This window comes from Perissodus microlepis, chromosome 12, assembly GCF_051167445.1.
Source record: "Perissodus microlepis isolate ML-2025 ecotype Zambia chromosome 12, ASM5116744v1, whole genome shotgun sequence".
Classification (NCBI taxonomy): Eukaryota; Metazoa; Chordata; class Actinopteri; order Cichliformes; family Cichlidae; genus Perissodus; species Perissodus microlepis.
In genome coordinates, this window is record NC_140472.1 from 1,931,518 (window position 1) to 1,957,159 (window position 25,642).

General features: G+C 40.3%; 1 pseudogene; it reads left to right on the top strand.

Annotated features, from left to right (window-relative positions):
- The first annotated feature begins 24,292 nt into the window (after positions 1–24,292).
- On the top strand, positions 24,293–25,162 carry LOC146375569 (uncharacterized; annotated as a pseudogene).
- The last annotated feature ends 480 nt before the right edge of the window (positions 25,163–25,642 follow it).

Here is a 25,642-nt window from a genome sequence, read left to right on the forward strand (position 1 = left end):
GAGCAGATTTCTTTTCCTTTACCTGTCTGCCATCAAGCTGGTTTAGTGTGTCACATGGAGTAGCGCTGCTCTGAGTCTACACATTCCAGCTGTTGTTGCTGTGCACGTGTTTCTCAGTGTACGTGCACTTCCCTCTCCTCCTGAGAGCTGGGAGTTGATGCCCACACTGTGGCAGTGCAGAGATGGAGGATCTGGCTTGTCCAGAATTGATGTCTCTTGAAGGCGTTTTGTTGTTGCTCACCCCTACACCCCAGGGACCATTAAGCTGAAAATAATTGGCTCTGAATCTCCTCCCTTCATCGATCCTTTAGAGTCAGTGAACTCTCCGAGACACAAGCGCCAGTGTATTCAGAGATGGAGAAATGTACACACTCTCTCTCACATGTACATGCGTGCACACACACAAACGGGAAAAGTGGATAAGGCTGTGAGTTAGAGAAGAGAAACGGGAAAGAAAGGCACATAAAGAAGCATAAAGGCTTAAACATGAGCAGTCAACAGCTCAATGTAAGGAAGCACAGGACTCAGAGCAGCAGACACTCGTTCCCAGCAACGGTTAATTCAAGTGAATTTCTTCAGTTTTTGTTTCCCTTTATGAGATGAAACAGGAGCAGTGGCCCAAACACTCCTGAACCTCCATTTATCTCCGGTGACAGTCACACTGGCCCCACATCACCTCTATCAAAGCTAGAGTACAAGCCGGCAACTGGCCAACAGAGGGAGCCCATGCTATTCCATAGACAGGCCATGCTGAGGAGCACTACATAAAAGTCACCTTATACTGCACAATATTTAAATTGTCTTCATACTGAGCAAAAATAAATTAAAAAGAGGACTATATGGAGTTTATTTATTATATCTTATGTCTTAGTTTCACCTATTTTCTATAATGTTTTATATTGAAGCATCTATACTGGCACTTTATGTTTGTAACGTCTTCAGTCATTGTGTAAGGTCAGGCGTAGAGTTTGGATTAACTTCATTTGAACCCTTTTAATAGATTAATTGAAAACCCAGAGGCTTTGTGTAAAGTTACATCTTTTAGTTTCTAAAAAAATAGCTTATTCGTTAAAGCCTTAGTCCTAACTCCACACAGTGACTGTGTTATTTCTTTTGTCAACTTCAAGGCAACGGAACGAGCTGGAAACACGCGACATGTCCTCACCTTAAAATCTGTGACGCAACCAGCAGACATGCAGACACGTTCATTTTAAATCCTACTTCTTGATGATAGCAATGTTCAGAAATGTGTAATCTGTGTAATCTAAGCTGGTAAACGCGTCTCCTACAGTTAAACAGTGACGACTGAAGGTAAACAAGACGACTGAACCAACCACCAGTACTGATTTGAAGAGGAATTATGTGTAAGAATAGTTTAATATAAAGAAGAAAAAGCAAACCTTACATGCCGTTACAGGCTCAGCTGTTGTAACGCATGTGTACGAAATGCTTAAAAGTGGGATTTAGATGATAAGAAGCTGGATTGGTAAACATAGCGTGCCTTTGTCTTCAATTACCTCCTTCAATCTTCATGTAGTCAGGTCCAGATTTAATGAAATCTATATCCATCCGTCTTCATCATTTGTGTGGTTGCTGGAGGACTCCGTGGTGCCGGCACGCTTATCATCAATACAGGCGGACGAAGGCCGCTCTCGGTGAAGAATTGATGGCCACCGAGGACACAACAGGGGGTGTTCATCTCCAGTATCGCTCACTCCCTTTCTGGCCTTTACAAAACAGAGAGGTTCATCACCATGAATACGGAATATATTTACATACCCTGTCCATCCATAATGTGACACCAAGGTAATTAGACCTCTTCATATTCATACGTCAGAGATGACATGAATAATAATCTCATGTCCCCACCACTGGAAATAGGTCAGGGATAATTGAATTTGTTTATCGTATTTTCTCCCATTAAGAGTAATCAGATAAGTAGTGGGGTACATCCCCGTGACAGAGTCCTTCACTGCTGATGAACCATCACAGTAATTGAAGTTAATGGGCAGAGCAAAGAGCGAGAGAAAGTGAAGGAGGGAGCTTGTATGGATGAGTGCATCAAATGAGTGGCAAACGGTGGGTCGAGTTTGTCCTCCCTGTGCTCCCAGGGCTGCAATACACATCAGCAAGCCGGGTAATCAAACACAAAAATGGCCTACATAAAATATTTACTCTGATCAACTTTTCATAAGCTCCCCACAAAGTTTTAAGGCTATCCATTGTGCAGTGGGAACAGGGCAGCCAAACATGCGCTTCCCAGTTAGACTGCCGTGAACATGTTCAGGAAAACATGGGAAGGAAAAGTCGGCTGTCGGCACCCTAAAGGCTTTCCAGTCACTCTTTGGTTCGCTCATACATTACTGTCACTCAATAAGCTGCTCTATAACAAGCAGATATTTCGCTTTGCATAGTCTTTATTATGTTTAGATACAGCGTCACATTCATTTGCTTTATGGGGAGTTTTTCCTTCCCACTGTCGCTCATAGTATTTTCTCAGGGGGCCTTCTGACTGTTGGGGTTTTCTTTCTGTTATTGTCGTGTTGTTGAGGTGATGGTTGTTGTGATTTGGTGCTACATGTATATAAAAAAGAACGGACTTTTTGGTCAGCAGTGGTTTTCACCTGCTGTGGACCTTAACTGGGAGAAGTGAGAGCTGCAGTTCTTTAAATGTTGTTTGGGGTTTTGTTCCCTCCTGGATGAGTTGTTGATGTGCTCTTGGAGTAATTTTGGGAAAGACTCCTGGGAAAGTTTACCACTACTCCAAGTTTTCTCCATTGGCTCCCAGCTTTAGACATGACTTTGTGATATTTTTGTAACTCATAGATGTGAAAACGTTTGTTTCCCAGCTTTTTCTTCTGATTGGTTGATGTTTTTGAGATATTTTAGCCAACTACACTGATTTCTCGATTCAGCGGGTCTGGCAGTAATCACGTATTGATGATCAGCTTGTGAAACTCAACTCAGTTTTCCAGGGAGACAGTTACTTTTCACATAGGGCCAGGTAGGTTTGGATAACTCTTTTCCCTTAATAAATAAAAGTCATTTAAAAACTGTGTTTACTCAGTCTTTAATATTAAAGGTGCTTGTCCATGCTTAGATTCTGGCGATTAAAGACATTCACTAAGCTTTATTTTGGGAATTCGAGAGCGCCTTAGTAGCAGAGGAAACACTGTGAAAACCAGCACCTACAGAAATTAAAATTTTGTTGACAGAAATTAAGAAGAAATTTAGTTTTACATTTTAATTGGCAAGCAGTGTGTCAAAACTACAAAGTAATGCCCATTCAGGACCAAATGTAATGAAGACTAATACTGAGAAAAAAGCCTGAACGTGTCAGATGAAGCTCAGGAACTGTTAAAATCCGAGACTGCACCGCTGTAGTTACCTGCCAAAGGGAGGCAAAGGAACGCTGCTGGTATAACAAGGCTTGATGGGGATCTCAGGAAGCAGCAACGCACACAACAATCAATAGACCAGCCTCGGAGGAAGAGCACGGGGGGAACCAGACTTCACAACCAACCTCCTCTGAATGCATTAGAGCGCCGTTCCTCCACCCTCACTCTAACACGGCTTCATCTAAGAGAGAAAAGCACTAAAGAGGAAGAACGTGGTGACAAGTCGTATGAAGAGAAGTAAACCACTGACAGAGAGATTCCTTTGTGGGGCTGATCTGTGGAGAGAGCTCCACTCCTCTACTCACAGCAGGCTCTGCAGCGCTTCCAGGTGGCTCTGTCACTTCCCCTCAGGCTTTGTCTGTGAGTGTGTGTTTTTGTGTGTTCTCATGCTTCTGTGCTTGTGAGCATCAGTTTGAAGCTTTTAGAGGGTAGATTTTTAGTCCTAGTGTGTTTTTTTTAACATATTCAAGGACAGTTTAGAAACTGTATCAGTGCGTGCAGGGTGGACTCAACGTGGCAATTTTATATGACTGAGCAATAACAAAACATGCTCCTCAAACTGAACTGAAGCAATCATTTGTCCCTGTCAGCAAAAAGCCTTTTATTATGTAACAGAGGGGTGACATTGACTGATAGTGAAACAGTTAAATCAAATTGTTATTAGTGATACTATGGTAGGGGCTGACAAGGGTTAAAACAATATTTCGGTTTGATCTAAAATAAGATTCTCTGTGCGATACTGAAGCACTTTTCGTGCATTTGAGTTTTTCTGTTTTTTGTTTACTGTATGAATGAGTTCTAACAGAACTTAAAAAAAATAGAACTTCTTTAACTTTTCCCTTCCTCATGGCTGGGATTTAATTTCTATATAAAGGACTTGAGGAGGATTTATGCTGGCTCCAAAGCGCCTTACCTCAATGCCGTTCTTTCCCACACAGCACCAGGAATGTGCACAACCTGCTAACGTTAGCTTAAAAATGCAGTCCACAAATATGAACGAATCAGTAGCTTTAAGCATAAGACGGTGTCCAACATCAGGACAAAAATCTTTACTTTTCAGTTGCTCACCTGTTGCTCAAGAAATAAATTAATAAGCTTAGGTCCAGCCATCCAGGCATTAGCCATCCATTCTCTTCTGTTTATCCTTGTCAGGTTCTGGGGGCTGGAGTCTACCCCTGCTGCCACTGGGCGAGAGGCAGGGTACACCCTGGACAGGTCACAGTCATTAGCTGAACACTACAGACTCAAAATATGCAAATCAAGAAGACTAGAAATGTCCTGATGGAAAAAGGACAGAATGTGTTCAAGAATAACAAACGTAATGGTCATTAAGTGGACTGTAAGAGTTTGGAGGTGGGCAAAGTCAGATTTACATGCATGTAAAGCTCAGCGCTTACTATTGTTAGTAAAGCGTATGTACAGCAACCTCTCTGTAACGGGGCTGTGCAAAGTTCAGTAGGTGGCTGTTAGTGACACAGGGGGCCGGCGGGTCCCTAGCAGTGCCGTCTCACCCCCTATCACCCCAGGGTGACCTCTCCTAAGTAATTACTCCTGTCACTCAGTCACCTCACTCTGTCCCCACCCAAACAACATCATCTCCATGACGATGGATACATTGATGCTACTAATCACTGTCTGCCCTCTGGACAACCCGCCTCCTCACTTTTCCTTCAGATCACCTCCCCATCTCTGTGTTGTGCATCCTTACAGCAGCTCCCCTGTTTTATATTTGCATAATTTTACTCGCTAATTGTAGCGGAGGATGACTGCATGTTGGACAGTCACTGCTGTTGGAAGTGATTTTAATGGGGGAGACATGGGATAATGGCGGTGCCCTCTTGCCCTGCTTCATGCCCAGGCCTCATTAGGGTGATCAGGGAGAGCCAGTCAGAGAGGGCTGCAGTAGGGGTGAGAGGGCACAGTACAGCACACTTTTTTATCTAAACATAAGTGTCATGGAAATATTTCATTACGGTTTGGCAGTCTTGCTAAACTTTCACATTTTTTTTTAAAAACAGTAATGATGTTGAGAAATTGTTGCCCAGGGATTTTATTTATACAAACACTGGGTGACTTAGTGCGAGTTCTGCTTTTGTCTGGTCATTAATGAAAGTGGACAGTGCCACAGAAAACTATCTGCCTCCGAGTTGATTTCTTATTCTAGACATTGGCGACACTTAAAAGTTTCAGATCCTCAAACAAATGTTATTATTTTATTGTATTGTATTAGACATAAACAAGTAAATACAAAATGCTGTTTTTAAATGCAGATTTAATTTATTAAGGGAAGAAAGTCATCCAGACCTGCCAGGCTTTATCACTGTGGAGAAATGTTCTTCATTCAGCCATATTGGACCGTTTTTGAGTTTAAGGTCCTTTCAAAGCATCTCTCTCTGATTTGTGTACAGACTCTGATTTGGCCACTCCAGAATATTCATATTGTTTAAGTTTTTCTGTTTCACTTTTGTTGAGCCACTCATAGGTGGAGATTGTGCTTCAGGATTCATCTGGAAGAGAGCGGGTTTCATGGTTCCCTCATCCATCACCTCCTGTTTGACTGCTGCTGTGATGTTATTTTTCTAAAATGCTGTGTTTTATGCCAGATATAATTTGACTCAAGCTTTCCAAAAAGATCAATTCTTTTGAGTCCATAGAATATTTTTTCAAGGCTTGGGGATATTAAGATGTTTTTTGGTAAATGTGAGACAAGAGTTTTTGTTCTTTTTTCATCAACAGTGATTTTTGCTTTCCCACTGCTGCCACTTTAGCCCAGTCTCTTTCTTAGTTTTTAATAATATAATAATTGTTGTTGTTCTAAGCTTAACATCACATTTCTTTAAGATCATGGCAGGATGTGTTGCTTTTTTTAACCTACTTCACTTTGTCAGCTTCTTTTTCAGTGATTTCTTGACTCAACAGGTCTGATAGTGTTCAGCCTTTGGTGTGGCTAACAAAATTGACCTCAGCGTCCTAAAAACGATTAAAGGATTAATCCTGTATAATCTAAAGAGCGCAACTACCTTTTGACACAGGTATCGAAAGCCTATTTACACAGGTGTGAGTAATATTGAAATGTTATTAAATTAGGAAGGGGAAATCATTTTTAACAGACTATATTATCATCTGTTTAAATGTCTGTGTCCTGCATTCACCCACACTTGTATGAAAATAAATATTATTTTGTAAGAAGTGTAGTGAATGAAATCAGCAGCTTCAAATGTCTGTTTTTTGAGTCTGCTGAATTTACTCTTTTATTCAAGTTGAACTATGTTATCTTCAGCACTGTTCATAGATGCAGCTAAAGAAATGGGGACAAATGTGTTGTTGGTTGGCTGTCATCTGCAAACACAACACTGGTTCTTTTCTTGGTCTAGTTCCATTTTTATGCTTACATGATTCAAAGGTTCCTCTGAAAATTTTGAGAGACCTTCACAAAGCCTGGAGAAGAATCGCTCAAGACCATTAAATCATTACGAGGAAAAAAAGTAAAACACAACAAAATGAGGGGTGGCTCATTTTGCTCATTGACTTTTGTCCATTACTGTACTTTAGCAGCCAGGCCGATTTGTTTTTTCTTTTGTTTTACACAACATCTAAAACTAGAAGCTTCTTGGAGAAGCCTGCCCATTTGTTGAAACATTTTGGTAACAGCTCCACGGACATAAAATGTATTTTCTCACAGGACTAATTGTTGTGCTGTTGGTGACCCTTACTTGTCTGGCACTGTCAAATTTGAAATTTTCCCAGTACTAAACAAAAGTCTTTTTTCTATCAATCTCAGCTGTACTCACTGCACATCAATACATGTTATTATTTCATCTTTCTTAAACCTTTTCACTTGATGTTTACAGCTTTCGTTTTAAGCAAATATTAAAGCATTATTCCACCTGTGATTTGAATATGTTAAATGAAATGACAAGTTGTAAAATATTTATTTATTCAAGACTGAAACTGTAACCTGTATTTGGTGATCCTTTCAGTTAGTGGTACTAGACATGGCAACAAATCCCTGTATATAAAAGCCTTGTATTTACCTTTAAGTCTACAAATGTAAGTTTTATCCCCATACTAAAGATTTTATTAAAAGCAACATAGCACCACACCTTCTCCTGGAACACCTCAAAAAAGCAGCAAATACTCTAAAGTTTAATATGACAGGGAAAGACGTACATTTAAATAGGCTGCTCAACAGACAACTTAGTCCTTTCCATAAACACCACATACATTTGAGGTGTGACATATTCATGATGGCATCATGTGGTTTCTTTGAGCAAAATGTACAGAGTCACTATATGTTCATTTTCTTTTATTCATTATAAGTTATTTTTATAGTAAAGTGTAGGGGTTACTTAAATCTTAAAGAGTTTAATGTGATGGAAAATGCTGGAACATCTGTGAAGCAGGGCTCTAGACTAACTTTTTGCCATGGGCGTACCGGTACGCCTAACTTTTTAAAGTTAGGCGTACCGGCACAAAAGTTAGGCGCACACAAATTTTATAATAATTTATATAATATAATGTGTTTTTCTGGATACACTGTGCTTTTTCAGCATTCAAAGATTGATGACACCGTGTCAGAGCACTGGCTATGAATTTCAGAAGGATCAGGCCTTAACTTAACAGAAAAGTTAGCAATAGTTCTTTTCCTATTACAGCTACATTCACTTCTGTCGTGCCTAGGCTGCTCACTAGGGCTGGGTATCATCACTGATTTCTATAATCCATTCGATTGCGGTTTTCAAAGTCCCGATTCGATTCAACTTAGCCTCAGACAGTCAGAAATATTATAATTCTGATCATTTATCAGTACTGACTTCATCAGAATTGTGAACATCACAGCAGATGCCTTTGTGTGAAAGTAACTGAGAATAAAACACAGAAAAACATGAAGGAGATTTTCCTGGTCTGGCTTTTTATAGCAGATAACCTTAAAAATATTCTACAATGTTCTGCATATAAAGTTTAAATTTCTTCAGCATTGAACACAGGGAACACACAGAAAAAATAGGCTTTCTTGTCCGAGGTCATTTAAGTGAAAAAAAGAAAAAGAAAAAGAAAAGAAAAAGAAAAGAAAAAGACAGCAGCCGACAGCGCTGTAAACAACGGTAGACTGGTGGGTAATAAGCGACTGAATAATACAGAAACCAGAGATTGGAGACAGGAAACTGTTCTTGAAGTACAGAGAGAGATAGAGAGAGATAGAGAGAGAGAGCTAGCTGTGCATGGAAGCAAAACAGCAAAACTCATGACGACATTGATCAAATGTGAAGCGCAGTTTGCTGCTTCTTTTGCTGCTGGCTCGGAGAATTTTGGTTGGAGAGAGACAAAACCTGCAGCTCAGAATCAGCGCAAAAAGACGTAATCACAGCGCGGACCGGACGCATCAGAATCGCTGAGCTCCGACAGCGTGTCCGTCTACGGGCCGTCGGGTGAGAAAGCCGAGAAAGACAAAGCTGATTCTGATGCGTCGGTTCTGCTCCGTGTTTACGTCTTTGTGTGGAATCCGTGTACCTGCTCTCATCTGCTGTTTGGTTGTTGTTGAAATGGTTTTGTGAGCTTTAATCTGAGAATCTGGCGTTTCTGGCAAAACACAGTTATATTTAAAAGTCGATTCAGGATTTAATGAATTGATATCGCTTTATTCAAGCTACTCACCTCCCACTTCCACCTGCACTTTCAACTGGACCACGGCCAATCAGAGAGGTCCCGCCCCTTACTATCTCTGATTGGTTTAGTCCACGATAGGGGCATAACGTGTGTCTGTTGTTGACCACAGGGAAGGTTGCAGATTTATTTATTTATTTTTTTGCTACCCGAACAGTTGGTCGCACAGGTGCAACCAAATATTTTTTTTTAGTCGCACCACTGAAAAATTTGGTCGCATTTGCGACCAAATTGGTCGCACTCTAGAGCCCTGTGAAGGCATCAAAACCGGTGAAAGGCATCATTTTACAAACTATAGACCAGTGTCAATACTCTCCCAGTTCTCTAAGATACTGGAAAAACTCTTCATAAAAAGATTTGACAGTTTTGTGGAAAAATATGAATTAATGACAGATAGTCAGTATGGGTTCAGAAGCAACAGATCAACAGCTTTGGCACTGATAGATTTAATGGAAAAGATAACGGAATGTATGGATAATAAGAGGTATGCGCTCGGCGTTTTCTTAGATCTAAAGAAGGCGTTTGATACTGTTAATCATGAAATTCTATTAAAAAAAACTGGAAAAGTACAGGTTTAGGGGAGTGGTTTTGGAATGGTTAAAAAGCTATGTAGGGAATAGGCAACAATATGTACAAATAAATGAATATAAATCTAATTTGATGGATATAGCTTGTGGAGTACCTCAAGGTTCAGTACTGGGTCCAAAAATGTTTATTATGTACTTAAATGATATCTGCAGAGTATCGGAGATTTTAAAGTTTGTAATATTTGCAGTTACACAAATATACTGTGTTCAGGTGTGGAATTGCCACAGGTTTTGGGGATGATCACACAGGAATTAACGATATTAAAGAAGTGGTTTGATATAAATAAATTATCATTGAATCTAGATAAAACCAAATTTATGTTGTTTGGAAACCAAAAGAAAAACATCAAAGTAGAAATATGTGTTGACTATGTATGTTTAGAAAGAGTAAATGAAATAAAATTTCTTGGGGTGATCATTGACCACAAGCTCTGTTGGAAGCCACACATTACTTATGTTCGGGGGAAATTGGCACGGGGCATTGCCGTCCTGGGGAAAGCAAAGCATATGTTGGATCAGAAAGCACTGCACATTTTATACTGTGCTTTACTACTGCCATATATGAGCTACTGTGTAGAGGTCTGGGGAAACACATACAAAAGTAACACACAAACAATAACTATAATACAGAAAAGGGCCATTAGATTAATAAATAATGTGGGGTACAGGGACCATACAAATGCACCCTTTGTCAAAATGCAAGCTATTAAATTCCAAGACTTGGTGAAGCTTAAAACAGCGCAAATAATGTATAAAGTAAGAAATAAATTGCTTCCAAAAGAAATCTGTAAATTGTTCATAGAAAGAGAAGGTGGGTACAACTTAAGAGGGAAATGGAATTTAAAAATACAAAGTGCTAGAACAACTTTAAGAACTATGTCTATCTCAATTGCAGGAGTTAAATTATGGAACAGTCTAACAGAAGAAATAAAAGAAAGTAAAAACATAAAACAGTTTAAAGTAAAATATAAAAACCTAATTTTAAATAAGTATAAGAATGAAGAAAACGGGGTTAACCCAAGACGGTAATGATGCTGGTAATGGTGTTGTGGTTCTTTTTTTGTTTTTTTGTTTTTCCATAACTTGTGTATCTGCAAATATACACATTCTGTATTTTTCATATGAAAGAAACTATACTGTGGTGGGGCTTGCTAATTTCTTGTTTTTGATTTATGTATGTTTTGTTTTGTTTTGCTTTACTTTTGTTTCATATGTTGTTTGTTTAATTTAAGACAAAAAAAAATAATTAAATGAATGAGAGGTAAAACTTGAGGGGGTAGGGACAAATAAGTAAATACTTCTGCCTACTCCTTTTCAAACAAATAATGGAATGATATTTTGTAATGATTGTGAAGGCACATGTTTGAAATGTTTGAAATAAAAATGAACTGAACTGAACTGAAGCTTTGTGAAAGCCTGTAAGAGAGCTCTCCTATCAACCTCTCCTGGAGTAATTGTCTGTTTCCTGGAATCTTTTCTGTGTTTTTGAGTCTGTGCTGGAAGACAGAACAAAACTCCTGGAAATGGCACATAATGATGTGGCATCCTGGAGTTGGAGTACCTGTGCAACCTTGGTCTAAGTATGGCCAATGCATCTGTGCGTCTGTTGTTAATTCCAATAGCACCAATGCAGCTGAAACAGATTAACAACATCGTCTGCTACTGAACCGACCAGATCAATACACCAGAAGTTTGAAGGACTTGACTTGATGACTTGATGAAGTTCCTTTAATTTTTTGAAAAGTATATTAAAAGTTTATGTGAGTCTTAAAAGCTGTGTTACCCTCACTTACATACTCACATCTCAGTCTTTGACAGAAAAAGAAACTAAAGTATACCACACACACACACGCACACACACGCACACTCACACCAAACTGACTTATTAAAAGACAGAAAGGAAGGTGATGGGGCTGGGGTTGCAGTGGGGCAAAATCGATGGCCGTTCCCCCAACCTCAGTCAGCGGAGAGTTAAAACGCTGTTAAACTCAAGCCAAGCGGACGCTCTCCCTAACCAACCAGCTTCACTCTCATTGATTTTTTATTTAGCTTCCAGCAGTGATCTGTCTTCCAGTGCACACAGAACACTGAGCCTCCATAGCCTGTCAGCACATAAATCAGGCCCCATTGAGCCTGGCTTGCCCCAGTGTGCAGGGAGCAGTCTGTTAACAGAATTAAACTCTTACTTAGTCTTGCTTCCAGAGTGGTAAGTGCAGACCCACAAAATAAGACCAGACAGAGTTCCTGAAAGGACTTTGTGTTTGTATCTTTATTTGTAGACAACACAATTAAGAGCATCTGGAAACGTATTACAGTTTTTTCTGATTGCTTAAGCACATTTTTTGTAACTATTGGCTGTTTTTGCAAAACTCTACACACAAATAAGAAAACCTGTCACCCAATTATCAAAACATTGTAGTTCTCTTGCAAAAGCGAACACAGCTAGATTAACTCTTCACACCTTCGTAAAAATGATGTTTTCGTATCAAACAGTACACACAAGCCATCATCTACTAAGCACACAATGCGCCAACTGCACACTGATGGTATGAATACAAAACACATCTGGCTTTTGCTTCCTCTGTGTACAGATGTCAATTTGAGGTCACACTTTTGTCATAGTGTCATGTAAACATACAAGGATCCAAACTTCAAGTATTGGTGTTTATTCACACTCATCAAAACCAAGACAAAGTCAGAACACAAAATAGGAATTTCACAAAAAAAAGGGAAAAAAAAGACAATCAGCCTACATCATGTCGTCTTTCTGGGTCCGGCCACAAAATTTCGTCCACATCGCATGCGATATCCTCCAGTCCAAGGCACCGGGGAAAATATCTCCTTGAATGCCGTATCCAGGCCTGACATGATGCCTGGTCAATATCTCCACATGCCTCCTCCATTGCCTGTAAAAGGGCTACCTGTTGATGAGGATGACGGTCGTACACTTTCCAGCACCAGGCAGAGAAGAACTCCTTGATGGGATTTAAGAATGGAGAGTATGGAGGGAGGTTGAGTGCCATGAAGGATGGGTGGTCTGTAAACCAGTTGCGGACCAAAGCAGCCCTATGGAAACTAACATTGTCCCATATGATGACATATCGGGTCTGCTCTGGTCTCAGAACAGTGAGCATGTCATGCAAGGTGTCCAGGAATGCAATAATGTGTGCAGTGTTGTATGGGCCTATGGTTGCATGATGGTGAACAACACCATTTTGGCTTATAGCTGCACACATGGTTATGTTACCACCACGTTGTCCTGGGACATTGATGATGGCACGGTGTCCAATAATGTTCCTGCCACGTCTCCTGGTTTCACTGAGGTTAAAACCGGCCTCATCTACAAAAAGTAGCTCATGTCCCATTGCATCTGCTTCTAGTTCCATCACTCTCTGGACAAGACAAAACAAATGCAACACATCAGGCCCATGCACAGCACTACAGTATGCACTTCCAAATTCAGAACCAATGACACTAGCTTACCTGCACATAGTCATATCGCAGTTGCTTTACACGTTCTGTGTTTCTCTCCAAAGGAACTCTGTAAATTTGCTTCATTCTTATTCTGTGGCGCGCAAGTACACGACTTAGTGCAGAAATGCTTGCACTGTGTATATTTTGAAAGATGGTGTCATTATCAATTATGCGCTGCTGTATTTCGCGCAGTCTTATTGCATTATTGGCAATCACCATGTTCACTATATGGGTCTCTTGCTCTGGAGTGAACATTCTGCCTCTGCCCCCAACATCTGGATGTCTAGCAATTCTGTAAAGTAACAATTTCAGTATTTTTGCATGTATGGTACTGTTGTGTTTCTCATTAGAGTACGGCAGTGCTACAAAGTACTTATCGATTCTCATTTCGAAATGTCCTAATGATGCTTGCCACAGTGTAGCGGCTCAGTTTAGGCTGAACCCGTTGGCCAGCTTCCCTCAGGGTCATCCCATGGTTGATGACATGGTCCACTATTGTAGCTCTGATGTCATCAGTTATTCTGTTTCTTACTCTTCTTACCCTTCCTCTTTCCCCTCCTCGTCCTCTTCTTGCTCCTCCTTGTCCTCTTCCTCTAACTTCCTCTAACCCTCTTGCTTCTTCACCTCCACGTCCTCTTCCTCCAACTTCTTCACCTCCACGTCCTCTGCCTCGGCCTCCTCTGATTCTCACTCTTCTCACTCTTACTGCTCCTTCCATTGTACTCCACATAGACAGCTTACCTGTGGCCTGTTTATAGTGCTTAGGCTGATTGCAAAGTGGACTAATTATCTAAAACAGTTTTCACATGTGAAAGTGTGCCAGACAGTTGGCAAAATAGTGTTAATGATAGCCATACATGTGTATAATTTTGCTAGGAGTGTGTTGGAAATTTGGTAATTGAGTGTAAGCAGTGAGTTGTGTTTAAAGTTCTGCAAAAAGAGTGCTGTGCAGTGAATTGTGCCTACAGTTTTGCAAAGTGTGTGTTACAAAATTGCAAACTGAGTGCAAAGCAGTGTTTGTGCTTTTAGTTTTGCAAACTCAGTGAGTGGTTTTGCTATAAGTATTAATAGTTTTAGGAATTGTGCTATAAGAATCACAGTTAGGGTTTAAGCATTCAGAAAAAACTGTAATCCTCATTTTAACATTTTGATGATATAGAATGGGCACAAATACAAAACAAAAACTTTGTATTAAAATAAAGGTCAAAATTTCTCCATCCTCTTATTTTACACTAAAGAAAAAAGACTATTCTCTGACAGATGCCAAGCAGTCACTGATCCTCTTCTATAGTTTTCTCTTTACCAACCTACAGTAAGACATGAACATCCTGATTACAAGAGGAATTGCCAAAGATTAGTACACACAAGTTCAAGGAAATTGTGCTGGTGGGCTAAACCTCCCCTGAAAGAATGTTTAATATCCAGGAATTACAAAACTGGAAATCTTACAGGGCATTAAAAAATCTCTACATTGCTTTGATGTTTAAAATGTCAAATTCCTCCATGCAGTAACAGTTCGTCAAGCAACCAAAACAACCCTGAACTGCCCTTGATGCTATGTACATTTCTATTTTTTACTTCCACCTTTTGAAAAATGCTATTAAAAGCATTGATAACAGTCTCATCCACAAAGTGTATAGACCCTTTAATTGGGGTCCAGTCCTGTACTGCAGGCTGAGGTGACTACACTGCTGTGTCCATTGTTTTTTGATGAGACTCTATGGAAGACTTCCAGGTGACCTGACTGACTGACCTGTACTATGCACAGTTTTTTAGAGCAACCTTACCCCTGCATCTTCTCAAATACAACAATGTATTTGAGAATTTATTTCCTACATTGACTTCTCTTCATTGGCTCCTTGTAAATCCACAATCAGATTCAGTATATCTGGTAAACCAGACCTAGACCTGCTCTTCTCAACCAGCTTTGACTTTGTCTCCTACTGGGACTTTGAGACTATAGTCCACGTAAATCACATATATTTCTTTACACTATCCCAGCCATTTGGTTCTGTCTCTCAGTGTATCCTGTCCCAGCCTGTATTTTATATTCTGGTATTATCTGTTGGTTAGTGTCTGAGGCATCTTTGCACAGTAAATGGACTGATTGTTATATAGCGCTTTTCTACTCTCAGGAGCACTCAAAACATTTTATACAAGATGAATCATTCACCCATTTATACAAGTGTTTTTTCCTGTAAGTGCTTTCTATCTTCTATCTTCCTATCGCCTCTGTCAGTGCGCCCCAGGGCAGCTGTGGCTACAATGTAGCTGCCATCACCAGTGTGTGTGAATATGTGTGTGAATGGGTGGATGATTGAATGTAGTGTAAAGTGCTTTGGGGTCCTTAGGGACTAAGTAAAGCGCTATACAAATACAGGCCATTTACCATTTATCTACCATTTACACACATTTGTACTCTGATGGATGGATTGGAGAGTAACTTGAGGTAACAGGAATATTTGGCATGCAGAATGGAGCAGCCAGTCAAAATACCAACCTTTTGATCAGTAGATGACCTGCTCTGGTTACTGAGCTACAGCCACCCACAGTCTGAACCTGGGTCCTGTCAGCTGTGGTACACGCCTGCTCCTATGGATCTTGTGCTTAGGGCCTATTCTTGTGCTGCCGTGTGCTTTCAGGCAGCCTCTTCTAGCCACTGGTAGGATTTCTTGTTGTCAACCACTCTATCTTTCTGTCAATGTAACATTCCATGTAGGGGCTTGGTCATCCATGATATTTCCTCTTCCTGTTCTGTTCCTCATCACCATCTGTCTTCAGCTGCCTGGCATTCTTGGAGCAACTCATCCCGGGGAGCCATCTTCCTGATGTATTCACAGACGCTGTGTGTTTAATCCTGGATTGAGGAACTGAATCTCACTGATCCTCTTTCCATTGCTCGTAGACTTCGAGTGAAGACCTCCATCCATTATGAGGAGTTTTAGTATACTGTCATCTTGCCTCTATCTCTTCCTGTGGCCACCTTATTATTCCAGTTGGGTATCTGATGACCAGTAGAGTTTATGGATTCATGGTTTAGATCGCGTTCCTATTGTTCAGCTGGCTTTCAACAGCTGTCTTAACTTCTGGATACTCTGAAAGTACTGTAGATGACCTTTGGGCATCTTTAGCATAGTTCACAGGTACTTGCACCTGTCCTATAAATCTGGTATTCTATACCTTCTGGCAACTCCACAGCTTCATTCTGGAAAAGTTTAAGTCTCAACTTCCCTCACTTTGCATCCATCCTGCCACACTCATCCAGTCTGAATGGTGAAGTGGATCAGTTAGTCTATCTCTCGTTTGCTCTTTGGAATACAGCTTAATGTCCTTCATGTACAGGAGATGCCTCTTTTGTGTGTGTGTGTGTATAAATACTGTATAAATTATATATATATGTGTGTGTGTGTGTGTGTGTGTGTGTGGTCTTCATCCAAGTTACAGCAAGAAGCTGGGGGAGACACAGAAACAAACCAATGAACAAAACTAATGGGGGGAAGCATGACTATCAGACCTCATGATAAAAAGCTTGTAATGTACATGGAACCAAGCTTCTTTGGTATCTGCCAGTAGCTCCATCCTTTCTGTTACTTGCTGTATTATGGGACAGCACTGTCCATCAACCACACATTTAAAAAGTGGGGAATTTGACCAAAAGCGGGTTAAAGCACTTACCGGCCACCCGAGAGACCAATTTACAGTTCATTCCCTGCAGCTGTGCTCCTGGCTTGGCAAGGCACTCCATCCATCTTAATGAACAGTATTTGTGGGTGGGAACAAAGTGAGGGCTCGTGTCACTGTTACCTCACTAGTGACTCCTACAGGCTGGCCCTGTGGATTGTGTTTACCAAGTTCTTGACTTTTTGTAATAGTAGATGCATACTTTGTAAAGTCAATGCTCTAAGGCTATCTGACAAATTACCTGGACCTTAGCGCTTAGATCTATAGTTCTCAAAGTGAGACCCCTGGGCTAATCATTAGTAACGTTTTGTGCATCCTCTAAGCATGAAAGGAATAAATGACATCGTTCTTTCACAAGTCATGTAACACTATCATATATAATAGATTAAGGCCAAGGTAGCATTTTCATTCAGTTGCAGTTGTTGTTGTTTTCACAAAAACTAAAGCAAGCTAAGTCAAATTGAAAACAAACCAGCTAGTGTCAAGATATTTAAATAATACAAACTATATATAAATAGTACAAAAATGATGTGTCATTTGGACTGAAGTGCAAATCTGAAAATGTATCTGAAAATGTACCAATTATGGCTAAGGGAAAGTGCTCGTGTTTGGGCTTGAAGAATCTAAACTTTCCAACAGTAAATCTCTCAGGACGGTCATTTAATACAAAGGTACAAGACTGAAGCAGCATTCATTGTTAAGCCATAAGTAATTCCTCTTAAACTGCCGTGCACAAATCCATGTAGCTGCATATGCAGAACCTCACACTCCATTATGGATCGAAGCTCCTTCAGTCATCAGTTACCAGCTGTTGGTGAGTAAATGTTTGAAACATTTCCTGCTGAGGTCACTGACGGTGGCAGATTGAGGCTGGTTCCTGTCGATGCACAAGCTGAAGAAATCCACGTGTACTTGTGACGCCAGTGAGCAGAGGACAAAAAGCATGCTCATCTCATGAGACCAGCAAAAACAAGGCAAAAGCATAGACGTTACTTTTTCTTTGACTTCACTGTCTGTGCTATCAGAGCTAACAGTTAATGTTAGAAGACAACAATTAACAGAGAAGGAGAGTCTGGCAGTTAAGTGAGGCGGCAACCCAGCACATTAATTTACAAACACATGATACTTTGGTTTTATCAATATATTCAACCTCATTTTAAACATTTTAAATATTAATGGTATTTCATTTATTAAAAATTGTATTCAGATACAAATTTGGTTGTGCAAGTCAAAGCCAAATTTAAGACCTCCATAAACCATATCAGTGAATGATTGTTTCAGATGGTTTGATAATCAAATAATTTAGCGTGTCCTTCGAAAACAACACGAGAAACGTTTCAGGGTAAATATAAATATTACTGCATGATTAACCTGGTCAATGTGCATGTATGCTCTTATGACATTAGAAATTCTATTTACTGGAATAAAGTTAACATTTAACAAACGTATACACTTAACATAAGTTGTCTTGTTGTGTTTTATCTTAAATATCACATATTCAAACATTCATAGTAGTAGATAGGGATGGGTATCGTTTAGGTTTTATCCGATACCAGTACCAAACCGATACTTTTGAAACGGTGCCGGTGCTTAAAGAATGGAGAACACAAAATAGGTCCAAAAACCTCTCATGTTCAGCAGTTTTTTTGTAAAAAGATAACAATGTTAGCCTTTTCTGCAGCTATAGGGCATATATGGTATCACTCTTGGCTGGAAGCAGTGCTTAATCAATGGAAAAAACACAAACTTTATCCAAAAACCTCTCATGTTTAGCTTTTTTCCACTTTTTCTTTGGTCATTTTAGCCTTTTTGGCCAGGGTGAAGGGAGTATCTGCCATCAAACAAGAAGACAGCCGCATGTAACTACGACGGTGTTTGCTAGTTCACCTTACATGCATTAATGTAATAACGTGGTTAGCCTACTCAACGTAAATTACACACGAACAACATTAAGCTACTCACGCAGAGAAGGACGGCTGCTGCTGCCATCATCATCCTCATCATTTCTGCTACACTGGCTTCGGGTTTTTGGGGGATGTTGCTAACTCCGGGTCTGATAACAGCAACCACACCCGCAGTAGATGTGCTCGGTGTGAGGTCTCGCAGCAAGCTATCAAATACGGCGCATGCGTCGCCAGGTGTTTCATCAGATTCGAGGAGTTACCTCCTTTGCACAGTATCACAGTATCAGCTTAAAGCACTTGTTGCAGGCTGCTGAGTTTGCATCTTTTGCTGTGAAGTACAGCCAGACTTTGACCGCTTCGCTTTGGGCATTTTTAATCTGTAGCTCTGCTCTAAAAGAACGTACGTACATGGGCCCGCCTACTATCCTCGGAAACGTAAAATGATTGGCTAGAATCCAAAGTGTATCACATCTCAGGGAAAAAAAAAGCACCGAAATGTGCGCTGCTTTTCGGTCTGGTTACTACCGTTTATGTCAGAACCGGTGCCATGATGGCACCGGATACCGGTACCCATCCCTAGTAGTAGATGCTGTTTTTAATTAGTATTTTTTTAATGAGTGCTATATGTGTGAATCTAATTTGGTGTGGCAAAGTTTGCATTTATTTTCTACAATAAAAGTTGTACAATAAAACCTGTAAGATTTGAATAAATCTGTGACTCTTCTCACTCTCCCTGCTTTCTGCTTTTCAGACATCCTGATGTTTCGTAGAACTGCTGGTAAGATTTCTTTGAGGCTCTGGACAGAACTTCTCATGTTACATCAAACTCTAGAAAAGGAACTGTTGGACAAAAAGACATCGACTGGGTGTGAAGTGTTTCTGCTTTTTGAATTTAATAATCTTCAGTGTGTGTTAATCACACTGAACTTCAATTAGAATTTAGATGAACTCGTTTTATTTCCTGTTTGATTTGTGCTTTGACTCGATAAAATTGCCTCTTTATTGATCGTTTCTGCTTTCTGTTGTTAGGTTTGTTAGTTATAACTGTGATGTTATCCTCAGAGGCATTCACTGCTAGCTGACTCCAGTAAAGTCATGCTGTGTAAGTTCTTACACACAACAACAGTTTGGTCCCCACATATTTACTATGAAGCCAGCAAGCTTTGGAACAGTGATTTCAGGGCATTATCACATGTCTAGTATCTATGGCAGCAATGTGATAACGCAGCTTAATTGTGTATCTTATAATTTGGTGTTCTAAAGAATTTGATCGTTTCCTTGCAGGACACGGGAAAAACAAGCCCTCCATCACCATTTGGTGTGCTGACTGTAGTCAGTGAAGATGGTCCTCCCCAAGTACTGTAGATATAATATTAAAAACTTGCTTCAGGGAGTCTGGACTTACATATAGTTTTCATTTGGATCACCCAAAATCTACGACAGTCAAACACTGGTTCATTTAGGCAGTTATGTTTGGACTGGGACACAAACGCACCTTCAAAATGTTGTACAGCATACCAAGCTTCATGTTCTCTGTTTGAATGTAAAACACATTTGTTGACTGAGGTAGAGACTGCACTCGAGGCTGAAGAATAAATGAGTGTTATATGAATAATTAGAAAGTGAACATTTGAAAGTATTCTCTCTTTTGTCTGATAAATTCTTAATAACATTAAATTTACAATAATGGATTACATAACAGTGGGGAATATACTTCGTTACAGTAGATGTCTTTCTGAAAGTGCTGTAACTATATTATAGGATAAAATTCATCCACTGTGATCGTCCTCTTCAATGCTTTTTTGCCAACACAGTGCAGAGCAGCTACCTAAACTCGACTCCCACAGAGTTTGCTTATCTTGTTGAACGTGTTATACCTTCGCGCTGTACAACTCTTCATACTTTGGCTCCTCTGAAAAAGAAAGTCTAAAATCAGAATAGCTTGCCTCACTGGTATAAATATACACCTTAGCCTCCTAGGACCTGGCGTCCACATATGTGGACATCACATTTTTGGTTGTCTAGACCAAAATACTAAATTTTGCTCTACAAGGGCCTGATATCCACTTACGAGGACGTTATACTGTCTCTGTTTTATCAAAATTTTAAACGAATATCCTCATTTGTGGCTCTTATTTTTCTTAGAAACAAAAATCAGGTAAAAAAAAAAAATCTGGTGATTCTTTGTTTTTACATTCATCGGGTCCCAATCAGCCCAAATATCAAAGAGAAATTAAAAATGCTGCCATTTTTAATTTCTGCTTTAACCTCCTAAGAGTTCGGGTCTTAGGAGGTTAAAGCAGACAACCCTAAGCTTGGAGAGGAAATGATGTCTCACTAATTTAGAAGATCGAGATAGAGTTTGTTGCGCAATAAAAAAAAAAAGAAAAACCCTCTTTAAAACTAGATCATCTTACTATTTATCACTGATGGGAAAACATAAGAGCAACACAAAGTATTTTAAATATTTCATAACCATCTGTCATACGGATCATTATGTACACCTACTTTCAATGCTACTGATATTTATTTAGACTTTTTCTCTCTAATGGATCTTTCTGAGTTAAATTTCTGAGGAATAATCACCTTCTCCAAACAATCAATGTGTAGATCTCCTTCCTACAAGACTCTCAAATATGTACTAAGATTCATTAAGGAATTAAATATGAACCCATCTCTACTAATGAGCTACATATCACAGACCTTTAAAGTGGCAGTAATTAAACTATTACTTAAAACACCATCACCTGACCCAGCAGTCTTAGGTAATTATAGGCCAATCTCCAACCTTCTCCAACCTTCTTGAAAGAGTAGTTGTGAGCAGCTAACTGATCACCTGCAGAGGAATGGTTTGTGTTCAATCACGGTACAGAAACAGCACTAGTGAAGGTTAGAAATGATCTGCCTGTGGACTTTTCTCTGTGCTTGTCCTGCTAGCAGTTTTTGCCCGTTGCTTGAACACTATAAACCCATGCTTAGACTAAAGTAACACAACTTGAAGCTTTTGTTACCATACCTCAAACACATACATACCTTAAACAAAAGCGCTGCTTTGCACCCTAGTTGCAATTATGCAACACACTTACTCCTTTATGCAACACACATGGTCCTGCATACTACACTCTATTTCATACATAAGACACTTCGTTCACAAAATGAAATTTCAGGGTGCCATTTGGAAAACACATGTATCCAAAATTCAAAACACATCGGGTAATTGCAACCACTCAATACACACCTGAAGGCACTTACTTGCAAAACTGAACACCAATTAGCCAACTACAAAAAGCCCTCAGTTTAGCCAATTCAATAACTTTGCAAGCATGGATGGAGGGAGAGCAAGAGGAAGAGGAGGTTTATTTGATCAACTTTTCTTCTGACAATGCTGTCTGTGTTGAGCACTCAGTGGATCTGCGTTCGACTACTCCGCCTAGGCTGCACTGTCGAGCGCAGATCCACTGAGCGCAGCACAAGCTAGCAAGACAGAAGCTAAGCTCGTTGCAACATGGCAAATTGAACCTCCCCCACCCTCATTCAGATCTGGCGTTTGGAACTATTTTGGTTTTCATGTGAAGTATGACCCTGAAGGTAAGCGCGTCATGGACAAAAGTAAAACAGTATGTCGGATGTGCCACGCAATGCTCAATTACATGGGTGGGAACTACTGCGTTAGCGCAGTTAGCTGTTAACGTGTTCACGCCGTCCAGCCCCATGCACGGGGCGATCCGCGGTAGCTCGTTAACGGAGATTTGCCGTGTTGTGGCGTTAATGTCATTTCAACGAGATTAACGCTGACAGCACTAGTGGGAACACAACGAATATGACTGCACATTTACGCCGACATCATCCTAGTGCAAAGACAAGTGGAAGCAGACAAAAACAACAAGCACGCATGCTACAAACTTTACCCGAGTCATTTAGACAGCCGTTAGCACAGGATTCTCCTTATGGGGACCTGATATGTTTAATATGCTGCTGAGAATATAGCCCAGAAGAAGCGTATAGTATAGCTTTTATTTTGGAAAGAGACGTTTCTCTGTAATAAACTCTCTTTTCCAAAGATGAGGGATTTCTCCATCAGATAGATTTATTTTTTTATAACTTTGTTGTTTCAGCAACATTAAATTTAAAAACTGTACTTTTGAGTTAAAATATATATTTATAATTTTAATAAATGACAAATTAAAAAGGCCTGAACATTTTTTTGTATCGAAAAAATATCGAACCGTGACACCAAAGTATGGAACCGAACCGAACCGTGAATTTTGTGTATCGTTGCACCCCTAACTGTCACATGTGAAAACTTTTTTAGATAATTAGTTCACTTTGCAATCAGCCTAAGCACTATAATACAGGTAAGCTCTGTGTGTGGAGTACAATGGAGGGAGCAGGAAGAGTGAGAAGTAGAGGAGACCGAGGAAGAGGACGTGGAGGTGAAGAAGTAGGATGAAGAGGACGACAAGGACAAGGAGGAACAAGAGGAGGACGAGGAGGGGGGAGAGGAGGACGAGGAGGGGGAAGAGGAAGGGTAAGAAGAGTAAGAAATAGAATTGCTGATGACATCAGAGCTACAATAGTGGACCATGTAATCAACCGTGGAGTGACCCTGAGGGAAGCTGGCCAACGGGTCCAGCCTAACTCGAGCTGCTACACTGTAGCAAGCATCATAAGGACATTTTGAAATGAGAATCGGTTAGTACAGTCACTTTGCACTAAGACTTGTAGCACTGCCGTATGCCAATGAGAAACACAACAATACCATAGATGTAAAAATACTGAAATTGTTACTTTACAGAATTGCTAGATGACCAGATGCTGGGGCAGAGGAAGCATGTTCACTGCAGGCCAAGAAACCCATATAGTCAATATGGCGATTGCAAATAATCCTATACTTGGAAATAAACACTTCGTTTGTTTTGATGTGTGTAAATAAATACCAGTACTTGAAGTTTGGATCCCTCCATGTTTACAGACCTATGACAAAAGTATGAGCTCAAACTGACATAGCCTACCTTGTGCACAAAGAAAGCAAAAGCCAGATGTGTTTTTTATTCATACCATCAGTGTGTAGTTGGTGCATTGTGTGCTTATTAATGTGATGGCTTGTGTTAACTGTTGGATACGAAAATACCATTTTTACAAAGGTGTGGAGAGTTAAGCAAGGGTTATTTGCTTTTACAAGAAAACTACAATGTTTTGCTGATTGGGTGAAGGGTTTTCTTATTTGTGTGTAGAGTTTTGCAAAAATAGCCAATAGTTACAAAAAATGTGCTCAAGCCATCAGAAAAAACTGTAAGAACATTCCGACTAGAAAGCAGGTCTGTCTTCACCTCTCTACCTTCTACTCTACTCAGATGGTTTTCATAGCACTGTTCTACAGTATATCACATCACCATATCAAGTGTACAGGGTATTGCAGGGTGCTAATGCTCCTTTTGCAGCCAAAGTGGTAGTTTCTGTGAAACATACCATGATTACTTATATTGAAGTACAGTGTTGTACAGTGGATGATACAGTATATACAGTAAAGTACTGTAAGAAAAATGAGCAAAGCGATGACAGTATGTGGTTGTATTTCTCTAGAATGACTCGAAGACCTTCTGGGGCAGGACGCCAACGCCTGTTCACACAACAGCAGGAACTCGCCGTTGTGGACCTAGTGAGGGCAGACAATGCCATCCGTCTCCACCAGCTACGAAGGCAAATACTTGCAGACAGGCAAGTGTTCAACAACATAAACCATGTGAGCATCACCACCATCACACGCATCTTGGGACAACACAGCATCACCATGAAGCAGCTCTACAGAGTCCCATTTGAGAGGAACAGTGACCGGGTCAAAGGACTTCGAGCTGAATATGTACGGGTACGTGTAACTGTCCTTTACATGGACAATACAGTATTGGTGAAATCCAGTAGCAGCTGAATATGTACCATATCAGTACCACATGGATCCGTTCTGAGAGCTACACAGGTACCTGTGTGATGGGTGAGGGTCCTGTATGTGTAGCACTGTAGTACAGTAATATGTTCTCTCTTTTTTTTACAGAGAATCTTGGCCATGGATGGAGCTGCACAGCCTCGTGAATTCATTTTCATTGATGAAGCTGGATTCAACCTGTGCAAAACAAGACGACGGGGTCGTAATGTAATTGGCCAAAGGGCAATTGTGCACGTCCCAGGGCAGCGCGGGGGAAATATCACATTGTGTGCTGCCATAAGCCTTCGAGGGCTTCTGCATCATCATGCAAAACTAGGTCCATACAATAGCCAGTACTACTCACCTTTCTAGATGCTCTCCATGATATAGTTGTACAGAACAGAGCAGATCAGCCCAGGTTTGTGGTGATATGGGATAATGTCAGTTTCCATCGGACTGCTCTGGTCCAGGCCTGGTTCTCCAACCACAACCAACTTGAAGTGGTATACTTGCCCCATTACTCACCATTTTTAAACCCTATAGAGGAATTTTTTTTGGCTTGGAGATGGCGTGTATATGACCGCCAACCACATGCCCGCATGCCTCTTCTGCAGGCAATGGAACAGGCCTGCGGCGACATTCAGGTGACAGCAATCCATGGATGGTTTCGACATGCATGAGGATATTTTCCCCGGTGCCCAGCGGGAGAAGACATTGCTTGCGATGTTGATGAGGTCCTGTGGCCAGACCCCAACTGACATGAGCCCACGTATGCACAATTGTCATGATTTTTTGTGTTTACAGTATAGTGTTTTTTCTATTACTATATTATGTTTGTTTGTTTGTTTTTTTTGCTTTATCTGAATTCATGGCATTGCAATGTACAATATTGAGTAGGCCTATTTGCTTTTTTGGTTGTTTGAAAATGTGTCTCCTGAAAATATGCCTTCTGAATAAACAATGAAAATCAAAGACTGCAGTGTTTTATGTAAAGTAGACTAGTGTGTTCCCCCT